Below are 15,146 nucleotides of genomic sequence, written 5' to 3'. Positions count from 1 at the left end.
CGAAATCAGACGAGGTGTGGTATGTCGACTCCGGCGCGTCAAACCACATGACATGCTAGAAGGAGTGGTTCTCATACCTTCAGAAAACCGACAGAACCAGGAGTAGTTGCAACTGGAGACGACACTCCACATCCGATCACGAATATCGGTGAAGTTCCCTTGAGCCATGTCGGGTAGAAAGGGAAACTTATGAACGTGTTACACGTCCCGACCATCACGAAGAATTTGGTGTCGGTCGGGCAGATCGTCGACCAGGGGATGTAGGTTCGGTTTACGCATCTTGGGTGCTTCATTGAGGAAGAAGGCTGTATTATTGCGCAAGGGCGCAAAGATTGTTGGGAGACAAGTCCCTCCGGATGGGAAGGGAGAAGAACAGTCCCGATGAACAAGCTGCGGAGAGGAGTACCCGACTACGGAGAGCCGGATGGTGTAGACCCGGTATGAACCGGATGAGGAGTACCCGGCTACGGAGAGCCGGATGATACAGACCCGGTGAAGACCGGATGAGGAGTACCCGGCTACGGAGAACCGGATGGTGCAGACTCGGTGAGAACTGGATGTAGAGACATATTCGTAAATATGTTTCTAAGAGTCCATCGAGGCTATATTTGTAAATAGCCGAAAAGTCATATTAGTATAAATATGACTTAGGGCAAACTTTTAGTTATTGTTGGTAGTTGTAGTTCGCTGTCATTTTTTTTCTTTGTTGGTGCAAGAAGAAGAGAGAGCGCGTAACAGTGTACACAGAGAGAGAGAGAAAGAGGTCACTGCCTCTGTTGTAACCGCCGCCTGTGGCGAAGATCGTAAGCACGAGGTCGTTGCCTCCGTGAACTCATTGTTTGTACATTCCAACATAATGATAGTTTGCAGCCTGTGGGGTGCCGTGGTTTTTCCCTTAGTTTGGGTTTTCCACGTAAACATTCTGTGTATCCTTTTCTCTCGTTTGTGTCGCGTGCATTTGTTTCCCGTTTTTTGTGTATGATCCTAAGCTCGGTTGTGGCCGAGCGTTGTGCATAAGGAGCCTTGAGTTCCCGTCAGAGATGGGAGGATGTTTATCCTCGACTCTACTGACGGTGGCACCACAATGTTCACGAAGGGACAAAAAGTCGAGTCGGACATCGACTTATGGCACAAACGGATAGGCCACGTCAACTACCAGCGGCTTCAAGACCTGCAATCGAAACAAGTGGTGTTTGGATTGCCCAAATTTAGTGGCCAGAAGGCACAAATTTGTGAAGCCTGCCAGCTTGGGGAGCAACACCGACTTCCTTTCCCAAACGAGCGTAACCGGAGCCGGAACAAGCTAGACTTGATACACTCTGATGTGTGGGAGTCGGCACAAAATGTTAGTCTTGGCAGGAGCCGATATTTTGTCTCCTTCATCGATGACTACACGCGGCACACGTGGATCTACCTCATTGAGAGGAAAAGCGAAGTCTTCGACTGTTTCCGGGACCTCAAAGGGTTCGTGGAAACGGAAACAGGAAGAAAGATCAAGTGCCTCCGGTCGGATGGCGGAAAAGAATACTTTTCTGGTCAATTCAACGGTTATCTACAATAGATGGGAATTCGGCGCGAATTCAGTTGTAGATACACGCCGGAGCAAAACGGCGTGGCCGAGAGGAAAAATCGGTCGGTTGTGGAAGCTGCACGCGCAATGCTGGAGGAGAAGAGCTTGCCTAAGTTCTATTGGGCCGAGGCAGTAAGAACCGCGGTATACATCCAGAACCGGATCGGAGAAAAAGTGTCGGCGCACGAGCTATGCTTTGGAATAAAGTCGAACTTGCGACACTTACGAGTTTTCGGTAGCATTGCATATGTGCATGTGCCGAAGGAGAAAAGGAGGAAGTTGGACACAAAAGCCGAGAAATGTATCTTGGTTGGCTATTCGGACGAGCAGAAGGGTTATAAGTGCTATAACCCGAGTACCAAACAACTGCGCGTGAGCCGCGACGTTGTGTTTGATGAGTCCGCGTCATGGTACTTGCCTCTGACACCGGACCTCACCTCCAATCCGAGTTCTGACGATGAGGACAGTGAGGCCGAGGTGCCTCCGACTGAGCCGGAAATCGGGACCCACGAAGAGAGTCCGATTTCGTTTCCGTTAAGTGGACTGAATGGATGACTGAGTCGGTATGACCGGTCCGATGAAGAGCCGGCGAGTAGTGGAGACTCGGCCGTGCATTCCCCTCGTAGGAAGCCGAGGAGACGGCTTACACGCAAAGAGAAAGGGAAGAAGAAGGTGTCGGATTCCGGCACGGATAGGAACGAGTCAGACCGACGCGAGTCCGACTCTGAGGGAAGCGGCGACGGGCCTTTAGAAACGAAGTCCGCATCAGCTGAGAAGACCTCGACATCGGCTAATGACCGATTACGCCGATCTACCCGCCAAAAGAACCTAGTTGTGCGGTTTGGATACAACGAGTACATGGCGCATCACTATGCATACATGACCCATGTAGCGGACATGCATGAGCCGGAGAGCTACGCAGAAGCGGCGCAGGACGCGAATTGGCGTGCTGCGATGGAGGAAGAGATGCACACATTGGCGGAAAACGAGACTTGGGACTTGGTTGACGCACCGAAGGGTGTGAAGCCGATCGGATGTAGGTGGGTGTGCAAAGTCAAGTACAACACCGACGGCTCGGTCAACCGATACAAGGCCCGGTTAGTGGCAAAAGGCTATGCGCAGAAACACGACATCGACTACGATGAGACGTTCACGCCAGTCGCAAAGATGACGACTGCCCGTGTTTTGCTCGCGGTAGCCGCGGCCAAGGGGTGGCACCTACATCAGATGGATGTAAAGAATGCATTCCTGCAAGGTGAGCTTGAGGACCAAGTGTACATGGTACAACCCCCCGGATTTCACTCCGGAACGAACACGTCGGCAGTATGCCGATTGAAGAAATCCCTTTACGGACTGAAGCAAGCCCCGCGTGCCTAGAATGCGAAAATCACGCATCGGCTACGTCGGATGGGCTTTGCGATGTCAAAATCGGACTCCTCGTTGTTCATTCGGAAAGGTCGCCTCGGGCCGGTCAGTATTTTACTCTATGTTGATGACTTGGTCATCACCGGCGCCGACCTAGGTGAAATCAACCGCGTGAAGCTCCAGCTTGCGGCATCATTCGACATGAAGGATCTTGGGGACCTTCATTACTTCCTTGGGATCGAAGTGATCCGCACCCCCGAAGGCATACTAATCAGCCAACGTCATTACGCGCTGAATATGCTCTTCAAATTCGGGATGGCAGACTGTAAGTCCATCTCGACTCCTCTAGATAGAACTGTCAAGGTTCGCCCCAATTCCGGCAAGGTTTGCGATCCGACAAGGTTCCGACAAGTTGTCGGAAGCCTTATCTACTTGACAATCACCTGACCCGATCTCAGTTATCCGGTCAGGGTGATCAGTCAGTTCATGGCGCGACCTACCGAGGAGCACCTTCAGTGTGCGAAACGCGTATTGCGGTAAGTAAGCGGCACTAACGACCGAGGACTGCTATATCGGACCAATACAGCCCCGCAGTTGGTCGGCTACACCGATGCTGACTGGGCCGACAATGTCGCCGATCACCGATCCACGTCCGGATATGTGTTCTCTCTTGGGAGTGTCGCGATAGCGTGGAGTAGCAAGAAGCAGCCGACAGTTGCATTGTCGAGTACCAAAGCCGAGTATAGAGGAGCGGCTGTCGCAACATGCGAAGCCATATGGTTGAAGCGGCTACTTAAGGATCTGCAGGTGGAGGTGTCCGATCCAACGACGATCTACTACGACAACCTCAATAGCATCCAACTCGCGAAGAACCTCGTCTTCCATGCATGGACCAAGCACATTGAGGTGCACTACCATTTTGTCCGTGAGCGTGTCCTTTCTGGTGAAGTCGAACTTCAATATGTTCCGACGGATCGGCAGACCGCCGACATCTTCACCAAGTCTATTGGTCTGGACAAGTTGGGGCAATTTTCGGGTGCGCTTGGGTTGCGTCACCTCGACGTGCCGAACTTGAGGGGGAGAAACGTCCCAGATAACCATGAAAGGGAGCAGGAAAGGAGTGAAAAAAACCTCGGATCGGCTGAAGAAGCCGAGAGCGGATCTGCGGAAGAGTCCGAAAGCGGACACAAGGGGAGTAGCCGAAAGAAAGAGCCAAAGACAACCAGGCATGGAGGAGATGACGCCGTCAAGGGCGAGAAGACCGGAGACGAGTTGGAGACAGCCAACTCGGATGAGAGCGAAAACCGATCGGAGGTAGCCGAGTTAGTTCGGATGTTTGATTCAAATACACTAAATCAACCGAGGGCCAAGTGGAAAAGAAGGCAGCAGGAGAAGGGCCAACACCGCGACAGCAAGGGACCTGTGAAGGGCCATGGGAGCAGACAAGCCGACCAGAAGGGTCGAAGCGCACAGAGTCGAACAGGCCGAGGAGCGCGAGCGAGGCGTGGAGCTAGGAGAAGCTGGAGCGTAGGTCCGGCAGAGCAGGCGGAACATCAAGTTGAGCTTGAGGGGGAGTGTTGAGAGACAAGCTCAACATTTGTGCGTAATACGATGCATAACCAGTGCGTAGACTGGGTGCATAAAACCGGTACGTAGATCGGTGAGTAGAAAGGCCGTATCGGTGCGTAGATCGAAAGGCCGTTAGAAAGATATTCCTCGTAAGGAATAGTTTCGGGAGTAAGTGTCGAGGCTCATTTATGAGCAGTCAAGTACTGCCAGTACTTGTGTCAGCCCATTGTTAGGGCTTGTATAAAAGTGCTCACTGAGCACATCCTATGTAGAGATTGAGTATTTTGTTCGAATTTAAGTTCTTGAGTTACTTTCTCTCAATCTCTTCTGTGCATACTGTGCAAACCTAAGCTTTCCATTAAACCTACGTTTTCTGTTGTTCGGTTTTCCTATATTGCTTCCGCATGCCATTCTTTTCAGTATTCTTTTGCTATCCGAATGAGCTGGTTTTGTCTTGGCTTCTGCAATCGTATTATTTTACACCTTCCCCTCAAAAGGAAGAATGTTGAGCGAGCAAGCTCAACCACATTCGGATCGGCTGGATAAGCTTGAGTCGGATCATATCTGGATTGGTGTCTGGATAGTATCCGGAACCAGGAGCCGGATAGGGATTGGGGAGCCGGATCGGAGAGCCAGACCCACGTGTGTACCGGTAGGCCGTTTAGAGGTCTACGCTTCTAGACTACTAGGTAGTCATGGTCCTCGTAGTTAGTGTCAACTGCTTGTATTTGCATTGAAGTACATAGTGCTTTTGTCAATCCCTTGTGGACTTGTATAAAGAGTGTTCATTGAGCACATCCTATGTACAGAGTATTATTTTTTAATATAGTTTATGCTATTCTGCTCTCTCTATCTCTCTCACTCTCAATCTGTGTCTTGTAAGGTTTCCATTAAACCTGTACTCTCTCTATTGCTATCCGATTGAACTGGTTTGTCATTGTCAGGAACAGTACTAAGGAAGAGAAGTACTATCAGGAACAATACTAAGACAGGGAAGGAACTAGTACTAAATGATGAGGATTAGTACTAAGGGAGGTGTAGAACTCTCGAGAGAAGGAAAGAGTGAGTGAGAGAGAGAGAGAATGATGATAACAAAAGATATATATTATGTTAAGAGAATATACAATAGTAGCTAGGAGGCTTAAGACTGGCGTTGAACCGATTTGGTTTGAAATAATGTCTTGTGCCTCCTTTTATAGTGTTCTCAGAAGTACTCCTCAAGTTTCTAGAATGTTCTAGTGAAATCTGGAATATACATCAATTTTCTATAGTAAAACTTAAATGAAAATAATATTCCTTATATTACAACTTATAGTCTAATGGTCAAGATTTTGACCCATGTTACATAAGGTCATGGGTTCGAGTCTTTCCATATCATAACAGTCGTATGCTTTTGCATATTAACTTCTACATGGTATCAGAGTACAAGGGTTGAGAAACTTCGCAACCGACAAGCGATTACTGAAGACAAACCCTAACATCCGGTAAAGAACGAAAGATGAACAAAGGTATGACAAGTTCGTTTCTGACAGAGAAGCTTGATAGACACAATTATGCATCTTGGTTGTACAAGATGCACCAGTATCTGCTGAGACATGGATACTGGAATTATGTTGAGGGTGTGAATGAAATAACGCCGAAGTCATCACAAAAGGAGTTCCAGGCATGGGAACAAGGAGCAAGCAGAGTTCTGTACTGTCGTGCGTCCTCCGTGCACGACCAGATGATCGACTACATTAGAGATGCTAAGATGCTAAACCATGCTTAGGAAAATCTAAAAAAGATTTTTGCCACAAGTACCTCAGCCCGGAAGCTACAACTACGGCAAGAACTAAACAATATCCGACAAAAGGATATGTCAGTTTCAGACTACACCATGAAGATAGAGGAGGTTTGCGACACATTAGGGTCCATTGATGTCACGATAGACAAGGACGAAATGGTGCAAATCTATCTTGGTGTTCTAGCTCAAAGGAACGGCTCAAATCTATCCTCACCTGGGAGAAACCACCATCCTTCTTCGACCTGCAATCGATGCTCATGATCGAAGAAAACCACGCGAGTGGGTCAAGGACCATTCAATCGGACTAGATGTTGTACACGGAGGTAGATCGGCCCCATGGGCGTGAAGGACGAGGTGGATCGGCACGCAATGCAGGCAATCGACAAGAGGAGAATCAGAGGCACAGAGATAGTGCCGACAGCAGCTCCGCACCCTCCACTAGCCGGGGGAGTCAAGGCAGCACAGGAAACAGACAAGGGAAAACTGACACGGAATGCTGGTATTGTGGCAAGAAGCACCATTGAGAGAGCGAGTGCTGGAAGAAGCGTGCCGATTTAGATAAATCTGGATCCGGCAAGGCCGGACAAGGGAACTAGCAAAGCTCGCACTACGCTAAGGGATCAAAAGGATCCAGAACCGGTAAGATCGGAAAAGGGCCAACCTTTGTGATGAAACATAAGGCGAACTCAATGAAGAAGATCACTTCCAAATCGAAGGAAGTGTGGTATGTTGACTTCGGAGCGTCTAACCACATGACGAGCCACGAAGAGTGGTTCTCGTTTCGGGAAAAGCCAAAACAACCGGGAGTTGTCGAAACCGGAGACGACACTCCGCACCCGATTGTGCATGTCAGAGAAGTCCCTTTAAGCCATGTCAAACAAAGGGGAAAGTTGATGAACGTACCACATGTTCCGACAATCACAACGAACTTGGTGTCGGTTGGGCAGATCGTTGACCAGGGGATGTAGGTGCGGTTCACCCACCTTGGGTGCTTCATAGAGGAAGAAGGCCGAATAATCACGCAAGGGTGCAGGGACGGGAGGATGTTCATCCTCGACACCGACGATGTTGACACCACTGTTGGGATTTCGGTCCCTCCGGATGGGATGTCCGGAGATGAATGACGGCAATCCCTGTTACGGCTACGGTTACGGTTGTGGTTACGGAGCCGGATGATGAAGTCCCCGGCTACGGAGCCGGATGACGAATACCCCGGCTGCGGATCCGGATGATGAAGATCCCGGCTACGGAGCCGGATGATGAAGACCCCGGCTACGGAGCCGGATGACGAATGTACCCGGAGAGAGAGATCCGGATGCGGGGACATATTTGTGAATATGTTTACCAAGGGCCCTTGAGGCTATAATTGTAAATAGCCCGAAAGTCATATGTGTATAAATATGACTTAGGGCAAACAGATGGTGTTATTGCTCATTTTTCTGTTTTTCCACTCAAGAGGAGTGAAGAGAGAGCAGCCGTGAGAGAGACAGAGCGTGAGAGAGGAAGAGGTCGACGCCTCTGTGTAATACCGCCGCCTGTGGCGAGGATAGCGAGCTCAGGGTCGTCGCCTTGCAGCTCGCCATTGTATATTTCTCTGTGCATAGTTTTGGTTTGGAGTCTTGCACTCCCGTGGTTTTTCCCGTATAGGGTTTTCCACGTTAATCCCTGTGTTATCGTGTCTTTCTCTGTATTTCCTATTTTCTGCAACAACGATTCGTGTGTTTCCTTGGTTGTGGCCGAGAGGTGAAGGTGAATCGGAGCGTCGATTCTCAACAAGTGGTATCAGAGCGAGTTGCTGCAGAAAATGGAAGCCGGCGGCAGCGGGCAGCCGGGGATGATGGTGCTGAATGCGCAGAATTACGCCGACTGGAAGATCAAGATGGAGGATCTTCTGATTGTTCGGGACCTGTACGAACCGATTGACAGGTCGGAAATACCGAAGGGGGTACTTGAGTCGGAATGGAGGCTTCTGAACCGGAAAGCCGTTGCAACCATTCGGCAATACGTCGACGTGAGCGTTCTACAACATGTGGCGAACGACACCAACGCATACGAGATGTGGCGGAAGCTATCGGGCCTCTACGAGAGGAAGAATGCGTTGAACCGGACCTCCCTGATGAGGAAGATAGTGAACCTCAAGTACCGGGACGGCGAGAGTATGGTGGAACACGTAAGCACGTTCATGGGATTCGTGAACCAGCTTGCGGCGATCAAGTTCCCGTTGGAGGATGCAATGCAAGCCATCATATTGATGTGTACATTGCCGGAAAGCTGGGAGAACTTGGTGGTGACTCTCAGCACCTCCTGCACCGAAGATAACTTGTCCCTACAGACGGTAAAGACAAGTATCTTGAACGAAGAAGCGCGTCGGAGAGATAAAGAACCGGCCTCCGACTCGAAGGCGCTGCTTACCGAATCGGAACGGGGAAGACAATGGAACCGGAGTCCGCAAAGACGGGATAAGTCGGGGACCCGGTCGCAGTCAAGAGGAAGGCCCACATGCTTCCACTGTGGGAAGCCGGGGCACTTCCGAAAGAATTGTCGGCATTACCGAAAAGACAACGGAGCCGACGACACCGATTCGAAGAAGTCACCGGAGAGAAACGGTGCATACCGGGGAGCCACGGACCGGAGAGGTCCGGATCGGCGAGGGCAGGACCGGAAAGGAACGACGGCACTCGCGGCAAGTGAAGAAGAGATAATGCTCATTACCGAAGAGAGGGAGCTGAACCTTGCCGGTGAAGAGATGACCTGGGTGGTCGATTCCGGAGCGTCGTTCCACCTGACCCCGGAGAAGAAATACTTCTCATCCTACACAGCCGGTGAGCACGGCTGTGTCCGGATGGGAAATGAAGGAACATGCCGGATTGCCGGCATAGGAGACGTGTGGCTGATGACATCAACCGGATGCAAGATGCTGCTGAAGGATGTGCGACACGTTCCGGAGGTCCGATTGAACCTGATCTCGGCCGGGAGGCTAGATGATGAAGGTTACACGGGTAGCATCCGGAACGGTGTCATGAAGTTCAGCAAAGGGAGCCTGATAGTGGCTCGGGCCCGGAAGGTCAACACACTGTACCTGATGAATGCCCGGTTATGTCCGGAAGAGCTGAATGTGGCAGCTGACACTGCCGGTGAGCTGTGGCACAAAAGACTGTGCCACATGAGTGAGAAGGGGATGAAGAGGCTTGCAGAAGACAACCTTATTCCAGTGAAGCATGTGCATCTGGAGAAGTGCACCGACTACCTGGCCGGTAAGCAGAACCGGACCTCCTTCCACTCAAGGCCACCGACGAGACGTAGTGTACCATTGGAGTTGGTGCACACTGATGTGTGTCAGGTAGAAACGAAGTCACACGGCGGAGCCCAGTACTTCGTAACATTCATAGATGACCATAGCCGGAAGCTGTGGACGGCACCGTTGAAGACAAAGGACCAAGTATTGTCCGTCTTCAAAGAACTTCACGCGAGAGTGGAAAGGGAATCCGGCAAGAAGCTCAAAGCGATACGAGCGGATAACGGAGGGGAATACCAGGGGCAGTTCCAGGAGTACTGTCGCTCGAACGGAATCCGGCTCGAGTTTACTGTGCCGAAGACGCCGGAACTGAACGGGCTGGCCGAGAGGATGAACCGGACCATAATGGAGAGGGTCCGGAGTATGCTGGCACATGCGAAATTACCCAAGGGGTTTTGGGCTGAGGCAATGTCGACGGCGACATACGTGATAAACAGATCACCCTCAGTACCTCTGGACGGAGACACGCCGCAAAAGGTGTGGACCGGTAAGGAAGTGTCCTACCGGCATCTGAAGGTGTTCGGGTGTCTCGCATACGTGCATGTGGCAAAGGACCGGAGAGGAAAGTTAGATCCAAAGACCCGGCCATGCATATTCCTCGGTTACGGCGACGACGAGTTCGGCTACCGAGTATGGGACCCGGTCGACAAGAAGATATTCAGGAGTCGAGATATCATCTTCATGGAGGACAAGACACTCGCCGACTGGGAGTCGGAGAAGAAGATGAAGAGCTCCAAGTCGACCGGTGAGGATAAACTCTACGAGGAGCAGTCCCGACCGGTAAGGGACCGGTTAGCACTCGAGGATCCGGCCGAAGACGGTGAAGAAACAGAACCGGCCGAGGAAGATGAACCTGATACCGGAACCGGTCCCGATCCCGAAATGGATTCGGATGAAGAAGAATCGGAAGAACCGGTTACCGAAGCTCCGGAACGGAGATATCCTCTAAGAGAGAGAAGGGCCCCCCGGAGATTTCCGGAACCAGAGCACGTGCTGCTAACCGACGAGGGGGAGCCGGAGAGCTTTGAAGAAGCAAAGCATGACACCCATAGCCGCAGGTGGTTAAGTGCCATGCAGGAGGAGATGGATTCCCTGCATGAGAACCACACATATGAGCTTGTGGAGTTGCCGAAAGGAAAGCGGGCACTCCGTAACAAGTGGGTGTTCAAGCTAAACCCGGGAGATGCCGGAAACCCCCCGAGATACAAAGCCAGGATCGTGGTGAAGGGGTTCCAGCAGAAGAAGGGCGTCGACTTCGACGAGATATTTGCCCCGGTAGTGAAGATGACCTCTATCCGGACGGTGCTGAGCATAGCGGCAAGCATGGACCTCGAGGTAGAACAGATGGACGTGAAGACGGCATTCCTTCACGGTGACCTCAAAGAAGAGATATACATGCAGCAACCGGAAGGATTCGAGAAGAAAGAGAAGGAGCACTTGGTATGCCGGTTGAAGAAGAGCCTTTATGGTTTGAAGCAGGCTCCCCGGCAGTGGTACCGAAAGTTTGACTCCTTCATGACCGAAGAAGGGTACTACAAAACGCAGTCCGACCACTGCGTGTTTGTGAAGAAGTTCGAAGGAGGAGACTTTCTAATACTTCTCCTATACGTGGACGACATGTTGATCGTCGGACGGGACCAGGTCAAGATACGGATGCTGAAGAAGGCTCTTCACCGAACCTTCTCAATGAAGGACCTGGGTCCGGCGAGACAAATACTAGGGATGCACATCATCCGGGACCGGAAGAAGAAGCAGTTGTGGCTGTCACAGGAGAAGTACGTGACAAAGGTGCTTCAACGGTTCAACATGTCGGAAGCAAGACCGGTCGGGTCAACACTCCCGGCGAACTGCAAGTTGTCCAGCAAGCAAAGCCCCAAGACAAAGGCTGAGAAAGAGGACATGATGAAAGTACCATATGCCTCTGCCGTCGGAAGCTTGATGTACGCAATGGTGTGTACAAGACCGGACATAGGATACGCAGTCGGAGTGGTGAGCCGGTACATGAGCAATCCCGGCAAAGAGCACTGGAACGCGGTCAAGTGGATACTCCGATACCTGAAGGGCACGGCAAACGTGTGCCTCCGATTCGGCTCCGGTAAGCCCGAACTCGACGGCTTCACCGATTCGGATATGTCGGCTGATGTAGATACCAGCCGGTCCACATCAGGGTATGTGATGACGTATGCAGGGGGAGCTGTTTCATGGCAGTCGAGGCTGCAGAAGACGGTTGCGTTGTCAACCACGGAGGCGGAGTACATGGCGGCTGTTGAAGCCGGCAAGGAAATAATATGGATGAAGGACTTCATTAGAGAGCTCGGTATCCGGCAGGAGGAGTACCGACTCTACTGCGACAGTCAGAGTGCCATCCACCTTGCGAAGAACGCGGCCTATCACTCCCGGACGAAGCACATCCAGCGAAGATATCACTGGATCCGGGAAAGGATAGAAGACCAGGAGTTCGTGCTGACGAAGATCCACACGGACGAGAATGGCTCAGATATGCTGACCAAAGTGCTCACACCCGACAAGCTGGAAGCATGCCGGAAGAGGATCGGATTGGAGAGACATCCCATGCCGAAGTGAAGGGGGAGTTTGTTGGGATTTCGGTCCCTCCGGATGGGATGTCCGGAGATGAATGACGGCAATCCCTGTTACGGCTACGGTTACGGTTGTGGTTACGGAGCCGGATGATGAAGTCCCCGGCTACGGAGCCGGATGACGAATACCCCGGCTGCGGATCCGGATGATGAAGATCCCGGCTACGGAGCCGGATGATGAAGACCCCGGCTACGGAGCCGGATGACGAATGTACCCGGAGAGAGAGATCCGGATGCGGGGACATATTTGTGAATATGTTTACCAAGGGCCCTTGAGGCTATAATTGTAAATAGCCCGAAAGTCATATGTGTATAAATATGACTTAGGGCAAACAGATGGTGTTGTTGCTCATTTTTCTGTTTTTCCACTCAAGAGGAGTGAAGAGAGAGCAGCCGTGAGAGAGACAGAGCGTGAGAGAGGAAGAGGTCGACGCCTCTGTGTAATACCGCCGCCTGTGGCGAGGATAGCGAGCTCAGGGTCGTCGCCTTGCAGCTCGCCATTGTATATTTCTCTGTGCATAGTTTTGGTTTGGAGTCTTGCACTCCCGTGGTTTTTCCCGTATAGGGTTTTCCACGTTAATCCCTGTGTTATCGTGTCTTTCTCTGTATTTCCTATTTTCTGCAACAACGATTCGTGTGTTTCCTTGGTTGTGGCCGAGAGGTGAAGGTGAATCGGAGCGTCGATTCTCAACAACCACTATGTTCGCAAAAGGACAGAAGATCGAATAGGACATCGATCTCTGACAGAAGCGGATTGGCCACGTCAACTACCGGAGGCTTCAGGACTTGCAATCGAAACAAGTTGTTTTTGGATTGCTAAGATTTAGTGGTCAGAAGGCCCAAATTTGTGAAGCGTGCCAACTTGGGAAGCAACGACAACTTCCATTCCCCACCGAAAGAAACCAGAGCTATAACAAGCTCGATCTAATACATTCGAATGTATGGGGATCAACACAAAACGTTAGTCTTGGCGGGAGCGGATATTTCTTCTCCTTCATCGATGACTACAACCGACATACGTGGATCTACCTCATCAAGAAGAAAAGCGAAGTTTTCAATTGTTTCCAGAACTTGCAAAGTTTAGTCAAATGAGAAACGGATAGGAAGATCAAGTGCTGGCGGTCAGATGGCGAAAAAGAATATTTTTCTGGCCAATTCAACAGTCATCTGCAGTAGTAAGGAATTTGGAGAGAATTTAGTTGTAGGTACATACCGAAACAAAACGGTGTGATTGAGAGGAAGAACCGGTCGATTATCAACGCGACAAGGGAAATGCTTGAAGAGAAAAGCATGCCCAAATTCTACTGGGCTGAGGCGGTTAGGACGGTTGTCAACATCCAAAACCGGATCAGGGAGAAAGTGTCAGCACACGAGTTGTATTTCGGGTGGAAGCTGAATTTAAGGCACCTTCAGATATTCGGTAGCATAACATATATGCATGTACCGGATGAGAAGCGGAGAAACCTGGACCCAAAGTCGGAGAAGTGCATCCTAGTTGGCTACTCATATGAACAAAAGGGTTATAATTGTTATAACCCTCGAACAAAACAAGTTCGAGTGAGCCGAGATGTCGAATTTGATGAGTTGGCATCATGGTACGCTCAACCGACTCTGATTTTCGACTTCAACCCGATAGCAGAGGATGAGGCTAGTAAGCCCGAACCGGTCCGGACAAAAGATGAAGAAGGGTTCAACACTCTAGATGAGAATCCGATCTCGTTCCGGATGAGTGGGCCAAATGAGCGACTGAGTCGGAATGACCAGTCCGATGAAGAGCCAGTGAGCAGCAAAGACTCAGCCGTGCTCTCCCCGTGTTAAGAACCAAGGAGACAGTTCACACGCAAGGAAAAGGGAAAGAAGAAGATTCTAGAGTACGACACCGGCAGAGATGAGGTAGATCAGAGCTAATCCGACTCTGGAAAGAACGAAGACGGACTTTCAGAAATGAAGTCCCGGTCAGCCAAGAGGGCCCTCAAATTGGCTAATAAGAAGTTATGCCGATCAACCAGCCAGAAGTACCTCGTCAAGAGGTATGGATATAATGAGTACATGGCACATCACTATGCATACATGACAAAGGTGGCGGCAGTGCGTGAGCCGGAGAGCTACGTAGAAGCAACGAAAGATGAAAATTGGCGTGTCGCAATGGAGGAAAAAATGCGGGCACTAGATGCAAACGACACATGGGACCTGGTTGACCCTGCCTAACAAGGTAAACTGATAAGTTGTAAGTGAGTATATAAGGTGAAGTAATGAGTACAAGGCCCGATTAGTGGCAAAGGGATACGTGCAGACCCACGGAATTGACTACGACGACAAAATCTTCGCTCCGGTAGCGAAGATGACAACGGTCTGTGTGGTGTTGGCGGTTACTGCGGAAAGGGGGTGGCATCTTCATTAGATGGATGTGAAGAATGTGTTTCTTCAAGGTGATCTTGAAGAATAGGTGTACATGGTCCAGCCCCTCGGATTTTAGTCAGTGATGAACAAGTCGGTAGTGTGCCAACTCAAGAAGTCGCTTTATGGTCTTAAGCAAGCCCCTTGAGCTTGGAATGCGAAAATCACGCACCGGTTGCGTAAGATGGGTTTTGTGACCTCAAAATCTTACTCTTCACTATTCATCCGGAAAGGTCTGGATGGCTTGATATGTATCCTACTATACGTAGATGATCTAGTGATCATTGGACACAGGCTCGATGAAATTGGCCGAGTGAAGTCCTAGTTGTCGGATGCATTTGAAATGAAGGACCTAGGGGATCTCCATTATTTTCTAGGGATCGAGGTGATCCATCCCCTAACGGCATATTGCTCTCACAACGACATTATGTGGTGAGTATGTTGTACAAGTTCGACATGACGGATTGCCGACCGATCTCCACACCCCTAGATCGGAACCTGAAGCTATGTCCTATCTCCGGACCACCCTGCAACGAGAAACGGTTCTGACAAATTGTCGGAAGCCTTATC

Source organism: Azolla caroliniana, unplaced genomic scaffold, assembly GCF_043228905.1.
Source record: "Azolla caroliniana isolate FFs.n. ecotype wild unplaced genomic scaffold, voAzoCaro1.0.p SCAF_12, whole genome shotgun sequence".
Taxonomy (NCBI): Eukaryota; Viridiplantae; Streptophyta; class Polypodiopsida; order Salviniales; family Salviniaceae; genus Azolla; species Azolla caroliniana.
The sequence above is the reverse complement of the archived record's forward strand: the minus strand, read 5'-3'. Positions refer to the sequence as shown.